Source organism: Euleptes europaea, chromosome 7 (genome assembly GCF_029931775.1).
Source record: "Euleptes europaea isolate rEulEur1 chromosome 7, rEulEur1.hap1, whole genome shotgun sequence".
NCBI lineage: Eukaryota > Metazoa > Chordata > Lepidosauria > Squamata > Sphaerodactylidae > Euleptes > Euleptes europaea.
Window position 1 is genome coordinate 20590491 of NC_079318.1, and position 19472 is coordinate 20609962.

Consider the following 19472-nt stretch of genomic DNA (forward strand, 5'->3'; position numbering starts at 1 on the left):
GTTGACATTCAACAGTGAGGAAACCAAATGAATCTCCCCCCAGGAAATAGTTCCATAACTTCTATTAGCTACACAAACTAATCAATTTATGATTTTTATCATTTATTCCCAGCAGAGAAAGGGCACTGCTGTGCTAGACTGGGCTAGTGGCCCTGTCTGAAGTTCCTATGCCACGGCTTACCACCAAAGGTGTCCTCAAGAGTCAGAAACAAGAAGGAAGTGTAGTATTTATAAATGCCAGTTCATAATTAAAATTCCAGTAATTACTTCTTAAGCATCTCATTTTATAAACTCTTTTAATGAAGCCATGCAGCACAGTTATGGGCAAAAAGCCACTATTGTGAAAGTTTACGTAGTCCTCTGTTCTGGAATACTGACTCTGCATTTACCTTGTCAGCAAAGTAGATGAACCTAAGTAAACACATTGTAATTTTCTCAACAACCAGTCTGTAACTGGCTGAACAAAACACACGTACAAGGAAAGACTCCCCAAGATATAACAGACTCAAATACTATTTATCTTTAGTTTATACCAGTTTCTTGGCTCTGATTTTCTGCACATTCCTTCTCTATTTAAACAGTATCAATAATTAGAAACAATTGTTCCTCCAACAGGGTTGTCAACCGATGGCTGGCACCCAGCAGGAGATGGCGTCGAGGTAGGGTTGCCAGCTCTTGTTGGGGAAATACCTGCTGGTTGGGGGGCTGAGCCTGGGGAGGGACCTCAGCAGGATACAAACCCATAGAGACCACCCTCCAAAGCAGCCATTTTCTCCAGCAGAATTGATCTCTGTCATCTGGAGATCAACTGTACTAGGGGGAGAGCTCCAGGCTCCACCTGGAAGTTGGCAACATCATCATGAGGAAATTGACCTTATTAGCAATGAAGAACACGCAGAATATGGTTTGTAGAAGAGTGAAAGCAAAGTCTTATCACTCCCGCCCCCACTTCTCCAGGTCAATCTGACCTCATTTTGATTAAATTAACTAGCATTATCTTTGAATACCTACCTAAAGCTAAAGCTCTTATGGTTCAAAGTGACCAGCCTTGTTAGCAACCAGCAGTAAAACATAACATTATAACTGATCATCTGTGCTGCTTGTTGAGCTACCGCTTATAATTTAATAACCTGATAAAGTTGCAGTTGCAAGACATCTCAGAAGATGGAATGCACCACCATTAAAGAATGTTGTTGTTGTTGTTGTTGTTTTAAAAACACTCCCATCAAATGTGGGGGAAATGAAAACAATGATTTCTTTCTCAAGAAGGCTCTTGTATATTCTACATTCAATTTTGAATTTTTTATAATTAGTAGTGCAAGCATTGGGTGTATGTGCTTACATTAAAAACATGCAAACACCACCTCTGTATAAGCTGAAGCAAGTCTAACTAAGATTGTTAATGAAAAAAATTGTATTTAGCAGCAGCAGAACTGTTTAAACCAGAGTCTGCCCTATTCATGTATTATGCAGGGAAAGATTTAGATTTTTTAGAGTAAAAGGAATACACAGGGGAGAATGGGGAGAACACAGGGATACACAGGGATAACTCTGGCTGAGAACCCTCAGCCAGAGTTATGTCAGTTTGTCTTCCTAGGTGTTTTTCTCCTAAGCCAAGCTCTGAAGCTGGAACTGAGTTTGGCTGTGGTGGGGAAAGGGTTTGGAGGGACTTCAGAGAGAGAGGCAATGGGCCCTTCACTCAGAAAGCCCTCTTCACTACCCACAACCTCTGCCAAAGATCTGGTGTGGGGGAAAAGACCTGACACTATAGTGTCCAGTTTGACTCTAACTCTTAGGTTGCACCTGATGTTTTAGTGTTTTGGATGCTTCTATGTTCGGCTGGGTAGGGCAGCAATCTGCTAATTCTCTGAGCTGTTCAGAAACAGGAAACCCTTGGAGGGGGAGATTTGATGAGCCTGTTTATATACCCTTTCAGCACAGGTATGCACAGCCATAGGGTAACAAAGGTACCACTATGGCCAGCCAGAAGCAAGTTTGCTTACTTCCTATTGCCACTAGCTAGGCAATAACTGTTCCACTTCACAAAACAGCAGCAGCACCTAAGCAATGCCAGCAGCAGCATCTATCTGTAGCCTTGCTCTAGCCACACCAGCGTTAGTACAGTGCCAAATTACAATGCAAGAAGGCTGCCGTTGTTTTGTCACGGCCTGTTGCCCTGAATTAGACTTGCCATCTCACTGAAAATGTTTATGGGAATACAGTGTGATATTAACGTAGGTAACTATGGAGCCTGTCCTTATTAGGATTCTATACATTCTTACATGCATTTATGTAATTCCTTTATTGTGTTAACAACTGATAAGCCTTTTATTAGTCTATTGCCGTAGCTAATGTATTCCACCAACAGTATGTATTCCACATATGTATTCCACTAACAGTGGAATTATCTCAAAGTCTAAAATCCAGAAGATCTGGCAAATCTATCCCTACCATGATACTTTTTAAAATATAAAAATGAAAAATTGTGTGTTCCAAATGGGCAAAGCAAACAGAATTACCTCATTTGCAGATTCATCCGAGGCTTCGTCCGGACTGGCATCCTCTGCTTCTGTCTGGTAATTTTTAAAGAGAGAGAGAGATGGAAATCTTATGAAACACTATCGAAATCTGGAACAAAAATGTAAATACAACATGTAGATTGTTATTGGGAATTCAGTTATTGTAATATCATTACATCTAATTTTAAGGCCTTTAATCAGTTTTATTTCATTTATTAGCTGAAACTTTCACAGAATCAGCGAGTGATAATAGAAATATTAATGATTTATGTGTCACATTTGAATCCTAGCTCACACAAGCTTCAGGCAGCATATAAAGAGATATCTCGTTTTATTCTCATGTCAGCTTTGATCCTTGGTCACCCAAAGACATTCTTGGCTAAGCAGCAAATTAAACCCAGTTAGGGTTGTCAAATTAAACCCAGTTATGGTTGAAATTGAAATTGTTGAAGACTTTCTATTCCTTGGTTCCACCATCAACAAAATGGAGACTGCAGCCAAGAAATCAGAAGGAGATTGAGACTGAGAAGGGCAGCCATGAAGGAACTAGAAAAGATTTTGAAGTGTAAGGATGTGTCACTGGCCACCAAGACTAGATTAATTCCTGCCATCGTATTCCCTATTACTATGTATGGGTGTGAAAGCTGGACAGTGAAGAAAGCTGATAGGAAGAAAATAGATTCCTTTGAAATGTGGTGTTGGAGGAGAGTGTTACGGATTCCATGGACTGCCAAAAAAACAAAAACAAATCAGTGGGTTATAGATCAAATCAAGCCTAAACTGACCCTAGAAGCGAAAATGACTAAACGGAGGCTATCGTGTTTTGGTCACGTCATGAGACGACAAGAGTAACTGGAAAAGACAGTCATGCTAGGAAAAGTTGAGGGCAGCAGGAAAAGAGGAAGACCCAACAAGAGATGGATGGACTCAATAAAGGAAGCCACAGCCTTCAATTTGCAAGATCTGAGCAAGGAGGACTTTCATTCATAGGGTCGCCATGAGTCGGAAGCGACTTGACAGCACTTAACACACACACACAGGGTTGTCAACCTCCAGGTGGCACCTGGAGATCTCCCACTATTACAATTGATCTCCAGACAACCAAGATCAGTTCTCCTAGAAAAAAATGGCTGCTTTGGAGGGTGGGCTTTATGACATTATATCTTGCTGAGGTCTGTTGCCTCCACAAACCCCACCCTCCCAAGGTTCCATCTCCAAAATCCCAAGATATTTCCCAACCTAGAACTGGCAACCCTAAAGCCAGGCCTCCCTGTTCCATGTTGAAAGCCACTACAGCATGATGGCTCTCAACAGAGGTTTACAGAGTAAGAACAATGACCAGATTGCCAGGAAAACCTGAGATGTCAGGGTCTTAATGATGAATTCCAGTGCACAATCTACCCCTGGCTAAAGATGTCTAGCTTCCATTGATTTCAGTGGGATAGAGCTAAAAATGTGCTTAACTCATCCATCAAATGAAGTGGATTTTTTATTACTTAACTTCAGCTGAATTGTACCATTTTTTCCCCAGAAATAAAATTGTTTTAAAGGATCATAAGTATTGCATAAAATCAGCTATAGACGTGGTCAGAGACATACTTTGTGTCCTGGGATGCAAACCAACCCCGCGATCTCGGGACTCTCGTCAGGCAGGGCAGACGCACTTACTCCTCAAAAGGCCCAGACAGCCATGCCATGCGCCTGCCAAATACTGCCATCGCCGCCAAATACTGCCGTCACCACAGTCAAGACACCCACGCACATTGATTACCTCTCTCTCCGCAGGGCAGCCCAGCGGCGATGACAGCCCAACCGCCAACACCCTGGGAGAAGGAAGAATGGCTGGACAAGCCCCAGCCTGCCCACTGCCCGCCACCAAACAGCTGATAGGCGGGCAGGTGAGGGCAGGGCAAGGACGAGCCACCCGGCCAGCATGCAGGTCAACGTGGCCCGGGATAGAGCTAAGGGAAGTTCTCGCAGCCCACACCCTTTATAGACTTTAGAGAGCGGGGACAGAGGAAAAACAGGGGCAGAGCCTGGCTGGTCTGCAGGGGATATAAGGCTAGACAGAAGCTGAGGCCGGGGAGGAGAGCCACGGGTTGCCACTTAGCACCCTGGCATCCACCAAGGGACAGTCGGGCTCAGACTTCCCTTTGGAGTGGGACCCACACCGGGAAAAAAGGCACCACTACGTCCAGGGCGGAGTCAGTGTTTGACACTTTTAGTACACTATAAAATACAAGAGTCAACATGATATAGTTGTTAAGAGCAGCGGACTTTAATCTGGAGAACCAGGTTTGATTCACCACTCCTCCACGTGAAGCCTGCTGGGTGACCTTGGGCCAGTCACACTTCTCTCAGAACTCTTTCAGCCCCATCTACCTCACAAGGTGCCTGTTGTGGGGAGAAAAAGAGAAGGAGATTGTAGGCCACTTCGAGACTCCTTAACTATGCAATCCTATCGGGAGGTGCTTCTGCTGTGGCTGGGGGTGGCGCCACCGTGCCGCCAAAAATGTGAGAGAAAACCCTATGAAACTCTCCATTGAGTTGGGGCGACGCTAGCCTTTTTGCATAAAGCCAACTCTTCATCTTTTATAGGAAATGATGCTTTTATGCACATAAGACTATGATTACTATACTTACTGTAATTTTAAAAAGCATTCAAATTAACTTTTCAAAAGGACTAAAGATTAAAGTGAAAGAAAGAACAGCATGACTGACAAGACTGAGAATCCTTTCTTAAACATGTTTACTCAGATGCCCCACCAATTCTGGTGACAATTGCTTCCCAACTAAGGATACTCAAGATTGCAATTTAAGAATGGTTTTGTCTCTATTATGCAAGTGCACAGGCAAATAATCAAAACAGTCTTGTTCCATTAACATAACAAGATTATAAAAAATGTTGTTGAACAGAAGCCAAGACAGGCTGCATTTTGTAAAGACTGAAAAACAACAAAATCTTCTCTGAGGAAGAAAAGAATATTAAACACAGCCAGATTATTTACATGCTCAACTCACATCATTTGTGCTAGAATTTTATTTATTATATTTTTTATTCCATCGTCCCTCCAAGAAGCTCAGGGCAGTATGCACGGCTTATATCTCCATCATTTTATCCTTACAGCACCTCTCTGATGTGTTAAACGGGAAGAGTGTGACTGACCTAAGGTTTCATGGCTCAGTGGGAAATTGAAACCAGATCAGGTAGCTTGGAAAGGACCTTACATTCTATACAAGCAGAAACAGTCTTTCTAGAATCACTCTATCTAGTAGATGTGTGTCTAGTGGAAGGAGTGCGCAAATGATTTCTGCAGACAGTGGCAGATTGGCAGAAGGTAGGCGGTGAGGGTACAGACAGAGGTTTTTTTACCTTAGCCTAGATCCTCCCCCAGGAAGCCTGCTGCATGCCTGGCACCACTGAACAATTCTGTAAGCTACTCCCCACTGGAGAGAAAAGTGGGGCATAAATAAATAAATACAACAGTAAGAGCAAAGACTTGCTTAGGTCTGTGTAAAAGGAAAAAAAAAAGAACTAATCCCCACACTTTGGTGCACCTGCTAGGCAAGGAAGAATTGTAATTGTTTTCTCCTTGGTGGTGTAAAGTGCTGTCAAGTCACAGCTGATTTATGGCGACTCCCCTTGGGGTTTTCAAGGCAAGAGATGTTCAGAGGTGGTTTGCCATTATCTGCCTCTGCGTGGGCTGAAAGAGTTCTGAGAGGGCTGTGACTGGCCCAAGGTCACCCAGTAGGCTTCATGTGGAGGAATGGGGAATCGAACCCGGTTCTCCAGATGAGAGTCCACTGCTCTTAACCACTACACCACGCTGGCTCTCTTTTATCCTTACTGCTTGCAATTTGGAAGGGAGCATCACTTGGGTGAAAGGTATAGTCCTTGAGAATTCCATCCAAATTAAATGCAGGGAGGGAATAGTTTCAGCTAGAAATGTGTTGTGCTTTTTATTGCTTCTAGGATCTGGCTGAAATCTGGAAGGAAGCCTTCCTTTGAAGAAGGGATATAATCCATGAAAATAGGGGGTATAATCCATGAAAATAGGTTGATTAAAGGGGGGATGAGTTCCCTATTACAATTAATAAAGCAGAACAATGAACCGTATTTCAGTACATATACTTAAGACCCGCAGTTTTTCTTACTAGCCTGAGACAGCAAAAAGGGCTGTTGTCAAGTTATCTGCAGGCAACAGTACACAATTGGAGGACTGCATTTTGCTTAGTGCAGCACACATTGCAGTGACCTGCTCTGGAATTTCAAAACTTTCCTTGAAAGTCAACTGCTAGCATGGAAGAATTGACTTTCTTGTCTGCCACTTGCAGGTCCTCACACAGTTTGTGTGTGTGTGTGTGTGTGTGTGCGCGCGCGCCATCAAGTCACAGTTGACTTATGGTGACCCTGAAGGGTTTTCAAGAAAAGATACCTTCAGAGGTGGTTTGCCATTGCCGGCCTCTGTGTGAGCTGAGAGAGTTCTGATAGAACTCTGACTGGCCCGAAGTCACGCAACAGGCTTCATGTGGAGGAGAGGGGATTCGAACCCGGTTCTCCAGATTAGAGTCCACCACTCTTAACCACTACACCACACTGGGTCTCACATCACAGAGTACCATTTGCTAATATATGATTATCACTGATTGTTGAATTGCATATGGATAACAATACACATAGGATCCCAAACCTATGCATGTTTATTAAGAAATAAGCCCCACTCGGTTCAGTGGGGCTGACTTCCTAATAAGTGTGTTTAGAATCTCAGCCCTAAATTCTTGTATTAAAAATATGTATATATAAATAGAATGAGAAATTAATATAATCATTATTCTCCTTTTCTGTTACACTGCATGCTTATTCAATATAGACCTGTGAGGAAAAGGTAAAAAAGCTTTTGGATAAACAAAAGCAACATTTAAAAAAAACTCCACATAGATCTATCATTATTTCAGTTATTCAAAAGAAGTTCTGATCTTATAATGTTATATAATATTATGATGTTGTATTGCAGACTGGCGCAGAGTGGTAAGCTGCAGTACTGCAGTCAAAGCTTTGCTCACATCCTGAGTTTGATCCCGACAGAAGTCGGTTTCAGGTAGCCGGCTCAAGGTTGACTCAGCTTCCATCCTTCCAAGGTCAGTAAAATGAGTACCCAGTTTGCTGAAGGTAAAGTGTAGGTAAAGGAAGGTAATGAATGGCAAGCCCCACCTAAACATAGTCTGCCTAGTAAACGTTGTGATGTGATGTCACCCCATGGGTCAGTAATGGGGACTACCTTTTTCTTTATTGCAGGCATTAAATGTCTTGCTGTCTGAAATAGAATTTTGTAATTACCAATACTGACTATAACTTACAGGTAGGAATGCCAGCCTGCAGGTGGGGCCTGGGGATCCCCTGGAATTACAGCTCATCTCCAGACTACAGAGATCAGTTCCTGGATAGAGGGTGGACTCTGTGACATTGTACTCCATGGAGATCCCTGTCCTCTCAGGCTCCATCCCCAAATCTCTAGGAGTTTCCCAACCTGGATCTGGCAACCATCCCCCCCCCATCCCCCACTGGTGGCCAGACGGGACTCAGCAACCCTACTTACAGGTCATCAGACCAGATGTGTGATTTTGAATGATCAGAAAACATCTCTTAATGCAGACTACTGAATAGTCATTTTATGATGCTACTAAATGCACTGCACTTTGAGAGACATAACACACACTAATAGTTTTCAGTCACATCTGGTCAAACCACTGGCAGAAAAGAGGAGCTATCTCCAGTTTCTTGCTTAATATAATCCACTTGCTTAAGCAGAACATTAAAATTATATAGTCTGAATATTTACTGTAGAAGCTCATGGGAATATACTTCTAAAGAATGTGCTTCCAATTCTTCATAGTTCCAAGGACACACGTGCAACATACCTCTTTGGATGCTCCAGCACATTACTACAGGAATGAAAACAAAGCATCCGTGGCAAAGGCAGGTTAAGGATCAACAATCTTGCTAATGCATTATCAGCTTTCTGTGGTCCGGTTTGGATCCTGCAGCACAGGGAGTGTAGGAAAAGGCTCTGGGGGAAGGCAAGTACATTTCCCCAGTGAACAGTCCCATGCTGAGCATGAAAAGCCAGCTTTGAGCAATGCACAACTATAGATGCTATTGGGTGAGCAATGGAAAGGCAACTTTATGGCATGCAGAAATGGGGCTGGTCATGCACTGCTTCCTGCTATCCGCTGTGCAGCCGGCTAAAGCTGCCTGCAGGCATGGACGGTGGGGTTCAGAGGCACCCCCCATCCCTTAAATTTTAGCCATTTTCATAGTGTTAAGTTGTATAACAGAATTAGAGCTCTCACCCCTCCCCTCTTTCCAATTTTTGAACATTATCAACAAGTGGATCCTTCTTGCATAACAACACCAAGGGACGGTGGGGAGGGGAGGAAGAGGACCGCCGCATCCCAAAGTTTGGCCAAACCGTGGAGGTGCCTGGAGACTCCACAAAGCAGGCACGCAATTGCAACATGCATCATCAGAGATGATCAAGGAACATCATCTCTGGACCCACCAATGTCAGCCATACTATCTCAGGTTCATACTCCTGCTCATCTTCTAATGTGATTTATGCCATCACATGCCAGCAATGCCCTTCCACAATCTACACTGGACAAACAGGTCAGTCTCTTAGACAAAGATTAAATGGACATAAGTCTGACATCAGAAACCACACTATTCAAAAACCAGTGGGAGAACATTTCAACCTTCCAGGACATTCTGTTGCAGATTTAAGAGTAGCAGTTCTCTTACAAAAGAATTTCAAAGGGATATCGGAAAGAGAAACTGCTGAATTACAATTAATATTCAAACGAAAGACAATGCATTTACCTGGGCTGAATAAAGACCTTGCATTCATGGCTCATTACCAATGCTGATTTCTCCCCACCCATCTCTCCCCGGACATCACAGACTCTTCTGCATACCACACCTCATCCCATCATGCCTGCTATTCACATTGACATACTGTTAACATTGACATACTAATGCTTGTCTGAATTCACTCTCCTCTACTTCAAGACAGATGGATTCACATCCTAGCTGTATCTGAAGAAGTGAGCTGTGGCTCACGAAAGCTCTGCCAGAAAATATTCTTATTAGTCTTTAAGGTGCTCCTGGACTTTTGCCCTTTTCTACTACTGAAGAAGTGAGCTGTGGCTCCCGAAAGCTCCTACCCTGCCAGAAAATATTTTTGTCAGTCTTGAAGGGGCTACTGGACTCTTGCTCTTTTCTACTACTGAAGAAGTGAGCTGTGGCTCCCGAAAGCTCACACCCTGCCAGGAAATATTTCTGCCAGTCTTGAAGGTGCTACTGGACTCTTGCCCTTTTCTACCACTGAAGAAGTGAGCTGTGGCTCCCGAAAGCTCACACCCTGCCAGGAAATATTTCTGCCAGTCTTTAAGGTGCTCCTGGACTCTTGCCCTTTTCTACCACTGAAGAAGTGAGCTGTGGCTCCCGAAAGCTCATACCCTGCCAGAAAATATTCTTGTTAGTCTTGAAGGTGCGACTGGACTCATGCCCTTTTCTACCACTGAAGAAGTGAGCTGTGGCTCCCGAAAGCTCACACCCTGCCAGAAAATATTTCTGCCAGTCTTTAAGGGGCTACTGCACTTTTGCCCTTTTCTACCACTGAAGAAGTGAGCTGTGGCTCCCGAAAGCTCACACCCTGCCAGGAAATATTTCTGCCAGTCTTTAAGGTGCTCCTGGACTCTTGCCCTTTTCTACCACTGAAGAAGTGAGCTGTGGCTCCCGAAAGCTCACACCCTGCCAGGAAACATTTCTGCCAGTCTTTAAGGTGCTACTGCACTCTTGCCCTTTTCTACCACTGAAGAAGTGAGCTGTGGCTCCCGAAAGCGCACCCCCTGCCAGGAAACATTTCTGCCAGTCTTTAAGGTGCTCCTGGACTCTTGCCCTTTTCTACCACTGAAGAAGTGAGCTGTGGCTCCCGAAAGCGCACCCCCTGCCAGGAAATATTTTTCTTAGTCTTTCAGGTGCTCCTGGACCCTTGCTCTTTTCGACCAACGCAAGGACCTTGGAAGCGCCGCAGGACGCTTCGGGCCGCTCACCTCCGTTTCCATCGGCTCCACTTCCACTTCGATCTTTTTCCATAGCTCCAGCAAATGGGCAATGGGCATTTTGCACCGGCTTCTCTCCCCCCAACCCCAACCCCAACCCCAACCCCCCGAGCCTGTTCCGAAGCAAGAAGGGAGCGCGGCGCGAGAGCGCACGGAGGAGGCGGGAAGGCAAAGGCGAAAAGGACGGCGCGCGCCCAAGAGTCCGCCGCCGGGGCTTGCAAAACGGCTCCCTGACGACCACCCGCCGCCGGGAGACTGTGGAGGAGCCTCTCCTTTCTCTCCGGTCTTCTTTTTTTGCTTTTCAATTAAACACCACCACCACCCACAAAAAAGCCCCCTTCGCTTCCAACAAGAGGTGAAAGTTGAGCCTGAGGACGCGGCGGCGGCGGCGGAGGCTGCTATAGCAACTGCATCCCGGCTGGGCTGGAGGGAGGCGTTTCGGAGCCCCCCCTCCCGTGGCTCCCAGGGCGGCTTCAGACCTGAGCTCGGCGAGGCTCGGAGGAAGAGCCTCTCTGCCAGGGAAGCAAACAAACGCTGCAGGGCGGGAGCGTGGAGATAAAGAGGGTGGGCTGGCAGCAGCCGCCCGCTGCAGGCAGACCTCCACAAACCCAGGCTGCTGGCCTTCAGACCAAACACTGGCTCCCTGCGCCTGCAGCCTGGCGTCCCCTCAGCCTGCATCCCCTCAAGGGAGCTGAGCGGGATTGGCCCTGCTTCCTATTTGAACAGGGGACGACTGGGGAAGCCTAGGGCAGGGGTCAGCATTAGTCAAAAGAGCCAAATATCAACAGTACAACGATTGAGATTTCTTTTGAGAGCCAAATTTCCTAAACTGTATAGGTAGGTGCACTGTTTATTAACTTAATACACTTTAATTAAAGTTTTACGTCTTAATTAAACTATAGGTACGCTGAATAAAAGTTGATATCCTACTTAATAGTGATCGTATTTATTGATAAAAATTAAATTGTTAAAAATTAAATTGTAAGTCCCTGCCATTTCCCCCTCCCCGTCCGGAGTCCTCGTCTGGAGGCCTGGTCTACCGCCATAAAAGCCTATTGGTAGACCTGGCCTCCGGCTGAGTCCCATTGGGAGGCCAGGTCTACCCATTGGCTTTCTTGGCAGTAGACCTGGCCTCCAGAGGCCCATAGAAGCCAAATGGTAGACCTGGCCTCTGAAGGGGGGACTTTTTTTCTCCCCCCCCTCCTCGGAGTCCAGGTCTAACGCCAAGAAAGCCAATGGGTAGACATGGCCTCCCAGTGGGACTCAGCCAGAGGCCAGGTCTACCAAAGGAAGCCCGCCCTGCCCAACAGCTGATAGGTGGGCAGGGGGGGCAGGAACCGCCGAGCCGCCTGCCCAGCAATCGTGCAGTTAGAGGGGAGGGGAGGCTTTAGCCTCCCAACCATTGAGGGCAAGGGAAAGGGGGACCTGGCCATTCTCCACGGGTGGGGGAGGGGGGGAGAGACAGCGTGCCCGCTCGCCTGTTCTCTCGCACTCACTCTCTTTCTCTCAGGCGCATCGGCTCCGCAGCCCGGCTGCCGGCATTCGGAGAGCTGCACTCAACGGGCCAAAGAGCCACATACGGCTCAGGAGCCGCAGTTTGCAGACCCCTGGTCTAGGGCATCTAAGCAGTTGTAGGCAATGGCAAACCACCTCCGAATATTTCTTGCCTTGAAAACTCTATGCAGTCAGATTTCAAATTTCAACACCTTTATTGGCATATATAAAACAGTTCTGATAAAATTGCCAGACAAGGGGTCACAGTGTCTGGGGTATCTGCATCTTCTCTATGTGTGTGTGTCGCAGCCGACTTATGGCGACCCCTTTTGGGGTTTTCATGGCAAGAGACTAACAGGTGGTTTGCCAGTGCCTTCTGCACAGCAACCCTGGCATTCCTTGGTGGTCTCCCATCCAAATACTAACCAGGGCTGACCCTGCTTAGCTTCTTAGATCTGACGAGATCAGGCTAAGCAGTCTCTATAATTTGGATGTGACTTGATGACACTTTCTACCACCACATCCTGCATCTATATTGGATTTTTTTTTTTAAGCTAGCGGTTGAGAGCGGTGGTGCGGAGCAGTGGGCTCTAATCTGGAGAAACGTGTTTGATTCCCCACTCCTCCACATGAGCAGCAGACGCTAATCTGGTGGACTCGGGTGGTTTCCCCACTCCTCCGCATGAAGCCTGTTGGGTGGCCTTGGGCTAGTCACAGCTCTTTTAGAGCTCTCTCAGCCTCACCTACCTCACAGGTTATCTGTTGTGGGAAAGGGAAGGTGATTGTAAGTCGGTTTGATTTTTCCTTAAGTGGTAGAGAAAGTTGGCACATAAAAAAACAACTCTTCTTATTCTTCTTACACTTTGGCAAATGTTTCTCTTTGTGTGCTCCCCAAAGCCTTTTCAAGCTACTAAAAATCCCTACAGTTTCCCTGTAATGCTACATAATAGTTCTAGGGTGCCAACAGTATCCCAGACTCATGTAACTTAGCAGAGAGTAGCCTGTATGCTGAAGGTAGCTGTTTGTTCTCCACAAAAATTTCTGGCAAGAGGACATTCTAGCACCGAAAAGTGCAAACACACAAACCTTCAAAGAACATCGCAAGGATGGAATGGAAGAGTCACCTGCTAGTGCCAGAAGATTCAAAGGACAGGGTTGCACACTCACTCAAATGTCTGAGCCAGCCATGTCTACTCCGCTGGTGGAAAGCACCACCCAGTCACCCCAGCTTATGGTGACCCTGTAGGGCAGGGATGGGGAACGTCAGGCCCGGGGCCTGCGAAATCATTTGGTCTGGCCCTTTGTGGGTCCTGGCAGATATCTAGCTCAGAAGGATCTAAGACTGGTGATCTGCTCACTCCCGCGGACAGGAATAGCCTCTATTCAAGGTGGATGTGAGTTTGTTTTGCCAAGAAAAGGAACCTTTTTTTCCCCCTTGCAGAAGAGTCGTTAGCTATGGAGCTGCTAGGACCGGCCAAGAAACTCTGATAACCTTTTCCCAAATTCCCACCCAGGCCATGGAGAAACGTATTCCCTCTGTACTACAAGAGGGCTGGGGTGGAAGTGGCGACAATGGAGGGGTTAAAGGGGGCAGGGCCAGAATGCACGGGGTGTGTGTGTAGAATCCAGCCCCAATTATGCGGAGCAGGAGCAACTCCTGCGTGCTGTTGGATGGCTACGCCCGGCTGGTGCAACAGACCATCCTATGCCACCAGGTGAGTGAGTGCACCACCGGTTGGATGCCTGCCTGCTTGCCCACACTGCGGGGGGGGGGCATCTGGGGCAGCTGCCTGCTTGGGGCTTGGTCAGCTAATGTTTAAGTTGATAATTTTGTATGGCCCGCGAATGATGTTATAAATATCCAAATGGCCCTTGGTGGGAAAAAGGTTCCCCACCCTTCTGTAGGGTTTTCAAGGCAAAAGACATTCAGAGGTGGTTTGCCATTATCTGCCTCTGCGCAGTCAGGACCCTGGACTTCCTTGGTGGTCTCCCATCCAAGTACTAACCAGGGCTGACCTTTCTTAGCTTCCAAGATCTGACAAGGTTGGGCTACCCTGGCCCATCCAGGTCAGGACATTTTATTGCACCATCTGTGCTATATGAAGACATTATAAATACTAATTCCAGGGCTGTTCCTTGTTCAGAAAAAAGGAAACCATCAGGTTTTATCAGATGCATCAGGCAAAACAACACCTAGATAATAATTGCTTGGCTTCTAAGCCTTCTTTCACTCACAAGAGGTGCTTGTGTGCTTATGGGGGGAAGAAGAAGAAAGTTCTGTTCCATGAGAACAATTGCACTCAGGCTCCAACTCAATGACTAAACATTTTTGATCTGTCTCCTGAGAGATCATCACTGCTGAACACTTCTGAGCGTCTCTTGTGATTTTTTTAATGAACATAAAGAAGATGATTACTAACATCTAAATTACTTATTAGGTGAAATGAAAAACCATGTTTGCTGAGCTCATAGTAAAATATTTTCCTCGGAGCCTCATAAACACTTGATACGCAGCACTGTTATCTACACTTAAAGCTGTTCAGAGATGAGCATGAGGCCAATGCCAGGCCATTAATTCTTAAATTTGTTCGAATACTCGACAGGAATAACAACACCAGGGTGGGTTACTTGCAGTAGCCAATAGTTCTAGTGCAATAATTGTTTTGTTCAGCGATAATTTTATTTTTCCCATATGCCTAATGACAAATGTGTCAATTTAAAAGCTGGGCATGTTTTATAGAAATAAAAGTATCTCCTCTGCACACAGCAGCTGGCTCAGAATCATAGTGAAGTGGATGGAAAGCTGGAGGTCCAATTTCAAATATACAGTTAGCCATGAAGCAAGAACATAAATAGAACCTGTTGGATCAGACCAGTGGCCCATCTAGTCTAGCATCCGGTTTCACACAACAGCCAACCAGTTGCCCTGGAGAGCCACATAAACAGGGGATAGTGGATAAGGCCTTTCCCTGGTGCTGCCTTGTACCACTGGTATTCAGAGGTTTGCCACCTCTCTATATGGAGGCTCCCTTTACTCACCATGCCAGTAGCCATCGATAGTGTAGAGGTAGGGGAAATAGGGGGCATTGAATCATCAACTCTCGGGATGCTAAGAAGGTTAGACAGGCAGTGAGCATACTGGCCATCTTTGATAAATCCTACTCCCATATCCTATGAGGGGCTACAAGGCTCAGCTATACTCAATTTAATATTAACCAACAGGCAAGGATTGGTAGATGGGCTGAAGGTGGAGGGGAACTTAGAGGGAAGTAACCATGTCCTTCTAGAATCCCTTTTGATGGAGACCAGGTCCTACAAGGAAAGGCTGAGGGGCCTGGGAATGTTCCGTCTGGAAAAGACGAGTTTGAGGGGGAACGTGATTGTTCTCTTTAAATATTTGAAAGCTGTCACTGAGAAGAGGGCAGGGAGCTGTTCCTGTTGGCAGCAGAGGATAGGGCTTGCAACAATGGGTATAAATTACAGGCAGAAAAGTCCTGGCTGGATATTAAGGGGGAAATGTTACAATAAAATTAGTTCAGCAGTGGAACTGGCTGCCTAAGGAGGTGGTGAGCTCCCCCTCACTGGCAGTCTTCAAGCAATGGCTAGACGAACACTTGTCAGGAATGCTAGGCTGATCCTGCATTGAGCATGAGCAGAGGTTTGGACTAATTGGCCTATATGTTGGAAGAGCCTTCCAACTCTATGATTCTATGACCCATCGGCTCCCATGTTCACTGAAACAGTGTATTCATCAGACATCCTGTTCCACGTAAAGATTGCCCTCCAGTACCACTAATAAATCCCACACACATCCCACAATCAACATGTTAGCATCCACAGAGAAGCCATAATACAAGTCTAGGGCTACAGTCATGATGTGTTGATGTTAGTATTTATTTATTTATTTGGTTAGTTTTGTATCCCGCCCTTGCTCCCCAACCAAGGCCGGGCTCAGGGCGGCTAACGACATAATAATCAGTATAATAAACACGATAAAATTACAATAAAATCATAAAAATAAAACAATTTACAGGTCAACTGTTTGACAATTTAACCGCCCCATGAGCATTAGACAACCAAACAGCAAGCAGAGTGGCAAACATTTTGCAGCATAGGGGCCGCTGCAGGGCCTGCGGACAGTCAGGACCCCCCACATAGTAGTTGGTAAGCAATACAAAACAAAATAGAGAGGTGGGGGAGGGGTGGGAGGCCAGGACTGTTGGAAAACCATAACTGTCCTCAACCATAGGCCTGGTGGAATAACTCTGTCTTGCAGGCCCTGCAGAATTCCTTGAGGTCCCGCAGGACCCTGGTTTTGTCCAACAGGTATCATTCTATGTTGGTACTGCTCTTGGTTTCCATGTATGTACCTCTTGCCACTCTTTGCTGTAGCTAGGGTTGCCAGGTCCCTCTTTGCCACTGGCTGGAGATTTTTGGGGTGGAGCCTGAGGAGGGCGGGGTTTGGGGAGGGGAGGGACTTCAATGCAATAGAGTCCAGTTGCCAAAGTGTCCATTTTCTCCAGCTGAACTGATCTCTGTCGGCTGGAGACATTGGCAACCCTAGCTGTAGCAGTGAACTTTCTTTCACTCATTATGGGCAATGGTTGGATCCTGGCTGCCCGAGCCAGGCTTCAGTTCGCATCAAGAGGCTCATACCTCCAGCATAGGCCTCACTTTAAATGCACAGCTGGTCTATATATGTTACAGAAATGGGGACACATACAGTGCAACTGGGAGGCCGTTCAGCATCCTTTCCCAGAACAAACTCCAAGAAAGCCCCACTTGGCCCAGAATACAAAAATAACATGAATCAACAGCCTCCTTTTGAGGAAGTTTCCATTGTTGTTATTATGATATCCCGTTTCCCTAAAAAGGTATTTGACAATTGTCCAATTATGTTCTTGTGTTCCTCCAACTGTGTGTTTCTGTTGCATTTGTGTTTATATTTTGGCATCCACATGCTGGGCCTTCTGCTAGGGTAAGAATCTGATTCTCCTTCCCTCTCTCAAGTTATTAAATATGCATACAGCACTATTAGTGCCTGGCATTCATTATCTCACACTCTCTCATAAGAACCCTGTAAAACAGGTCCTTAATCCTGTTTGAAAGAAGGGAAACTAAGTTGGAGTTACATTAGTGGCTTCATTGAGGCTTCACCAAGAGTACCAAAGCCTCTCCTTTTCAGTTACATTTCACCAGAAGGTACAAGATCCAACACCCAAACCTTAGCCGTCTTTGCTGCTCCATGTCAGAAAGCATTTCCCAAACACAGTTTGCAACGTGAGTAGGGTTGGCAGGCCCCTATTCGCCACTGGCGGGAATTTTTTTGGGCAGACACTGAAGAGGGTGAGGGAGGGCCTCAATGCCATATAGTGCAATTGCCAAAGCGGCCATTTTCTCCAGGTGAACTGATCGTTATCAACTGGAGATCAGTTGTAATAGCAGGAGATCTCCAGCTAGTACCTTGAGGTTGGCAACCCTAAATGTGAGGCACTTATGGATACTGAGAGGCTCCCACAGTGCTGACTCAGCCATACCAAATTGGGAAGGAGACAGAGAAACATCTGGGGAGAGAGTTGGGCAGTAGTGGTGGGCAGTGCCAAACTGTGCCTGCTGGCACCTGTGCAGTAGCCAGACCAGACCCCTCCCTCATCGGCCACATGACAAGTGGCAAAGCTTTCAATCTGCGATATATTAAAAAAATTAACACAAGTACCCCCAATGGGGAAAAAGAAAGAAAGAAAAAAAGCTTTCCAGCTAGTCAGAAAAAAAATGGCTGGGCTAACCAAACACAATATTGGATTTAGAAATATATGGGATAAAAACATATTACGGCCTGGTTATTACACACACACACATACACACACACACACTTATCTGTAGTACACTTACAAATCAATCACTCTCATAGTTCAATAATGAAACGTAATGGCTTTTCATCACATTAAAGAAAACGTGGTGCTTAGCTGCATCAAATCCTCTTACATAACACTATTCTATTAATCATGCAGAAGCATACAGACTACAAAGGTACCCAAGTAGCAGAATGCACTGTTGTGCATTGTCAAGTTCTCCGTTTTAGAGGTGGAACATTTAACATAAACACTGGAGACAAATTACAGTAGCAAGGAGGAAGTAAAATTGCCAAAATGAATAGATATATGATGAGATATTTTATGGTCAAACATTTCCAGACTACAGTCCACTGTAATGGTAACATTATCACAGAAAACAGCATACAGGCTGAATCCCAGAACACCATGCTACAGTTTAGTCAACAAATATGAAAGGGACAGCTGTCTTCTCTTCTACCACCACCAAAAGGAGAAAGAAGAAGAAATAATATCCCTGCAGATGATTACAGTCCTTTGAAGTGAATAAGGATATGGCAAATTGATTGTATATTGCTCATAATTTTGAATCCATTCTGGTATCAAATAGCTTGTAGAACTGAATATTCAAAAGCAAGAAGCTGCATTACCCCTTTTCTTTTTTTAACATTATGAAGCAATGTTCTTGCTAATTATTATGAGCTACATGGCTGTAACTGTTGCAGGTGTTTACTGACAGCAGGTTGGATCAAAATTGCAGCCAAAACTAGGTCATTCTTTAATACCAGCCACTTGAACAACTGATTTGCTTTTTCTAGATCTGGGGCAGCAGATCAGGGCTTGGCCAAGGTTTTTCAGCACCCATGCCAGCTGCTAGCTGGGCATGCCCCCCACCTCGCTGCACACCAAGCCAAGCCACCTCACCCCTATCTGGGCACACAAGGACCCCCGTGGACAAGAACCCACAACTGAACTGTGAGCTGGGTTGGTGGGGAGCCTGGTGGCAGCACAGCTGGTGGCCATCTGCTCTTCTTTCCTCCCTCCTTCTTGGAGGCAGCACACAGCATGGATAGCATGGATGGCAGCACTGCGACCAGGGGCATTCCTGAGGGTTGCCACTTAGCACGCCTATCCCTCTGGTGTCATATGCAGCCAGGCCTACAGAAGCACTCAAACTTTAACAATCCAAGGATTGTTGATTCTGTGACCTTAGTCAGATGATGAGAGGGAGGGCATCTTGGCCATCTTCTGGTCACTAGGGGTGGGGGTGGGAGGTAGTTTTGAATTTCCTGCATTGTGCAGGGGTTGGACTTGATGACCCTGGTGGTCCCTTCCAACTCTATGATTCTATGACTCCCTTTTTATTTAAAACTTTCTGCAAGTCTTCCTCTCTTCCCACACTGGCACCTGCCATATGCTAAATGTCCCATGCCCAATGGAGGCTTCCATCCTCCCCACACACCTTCAAGGCAGCCTGGTGAGATCCATATTAACTACACCTTAAAAG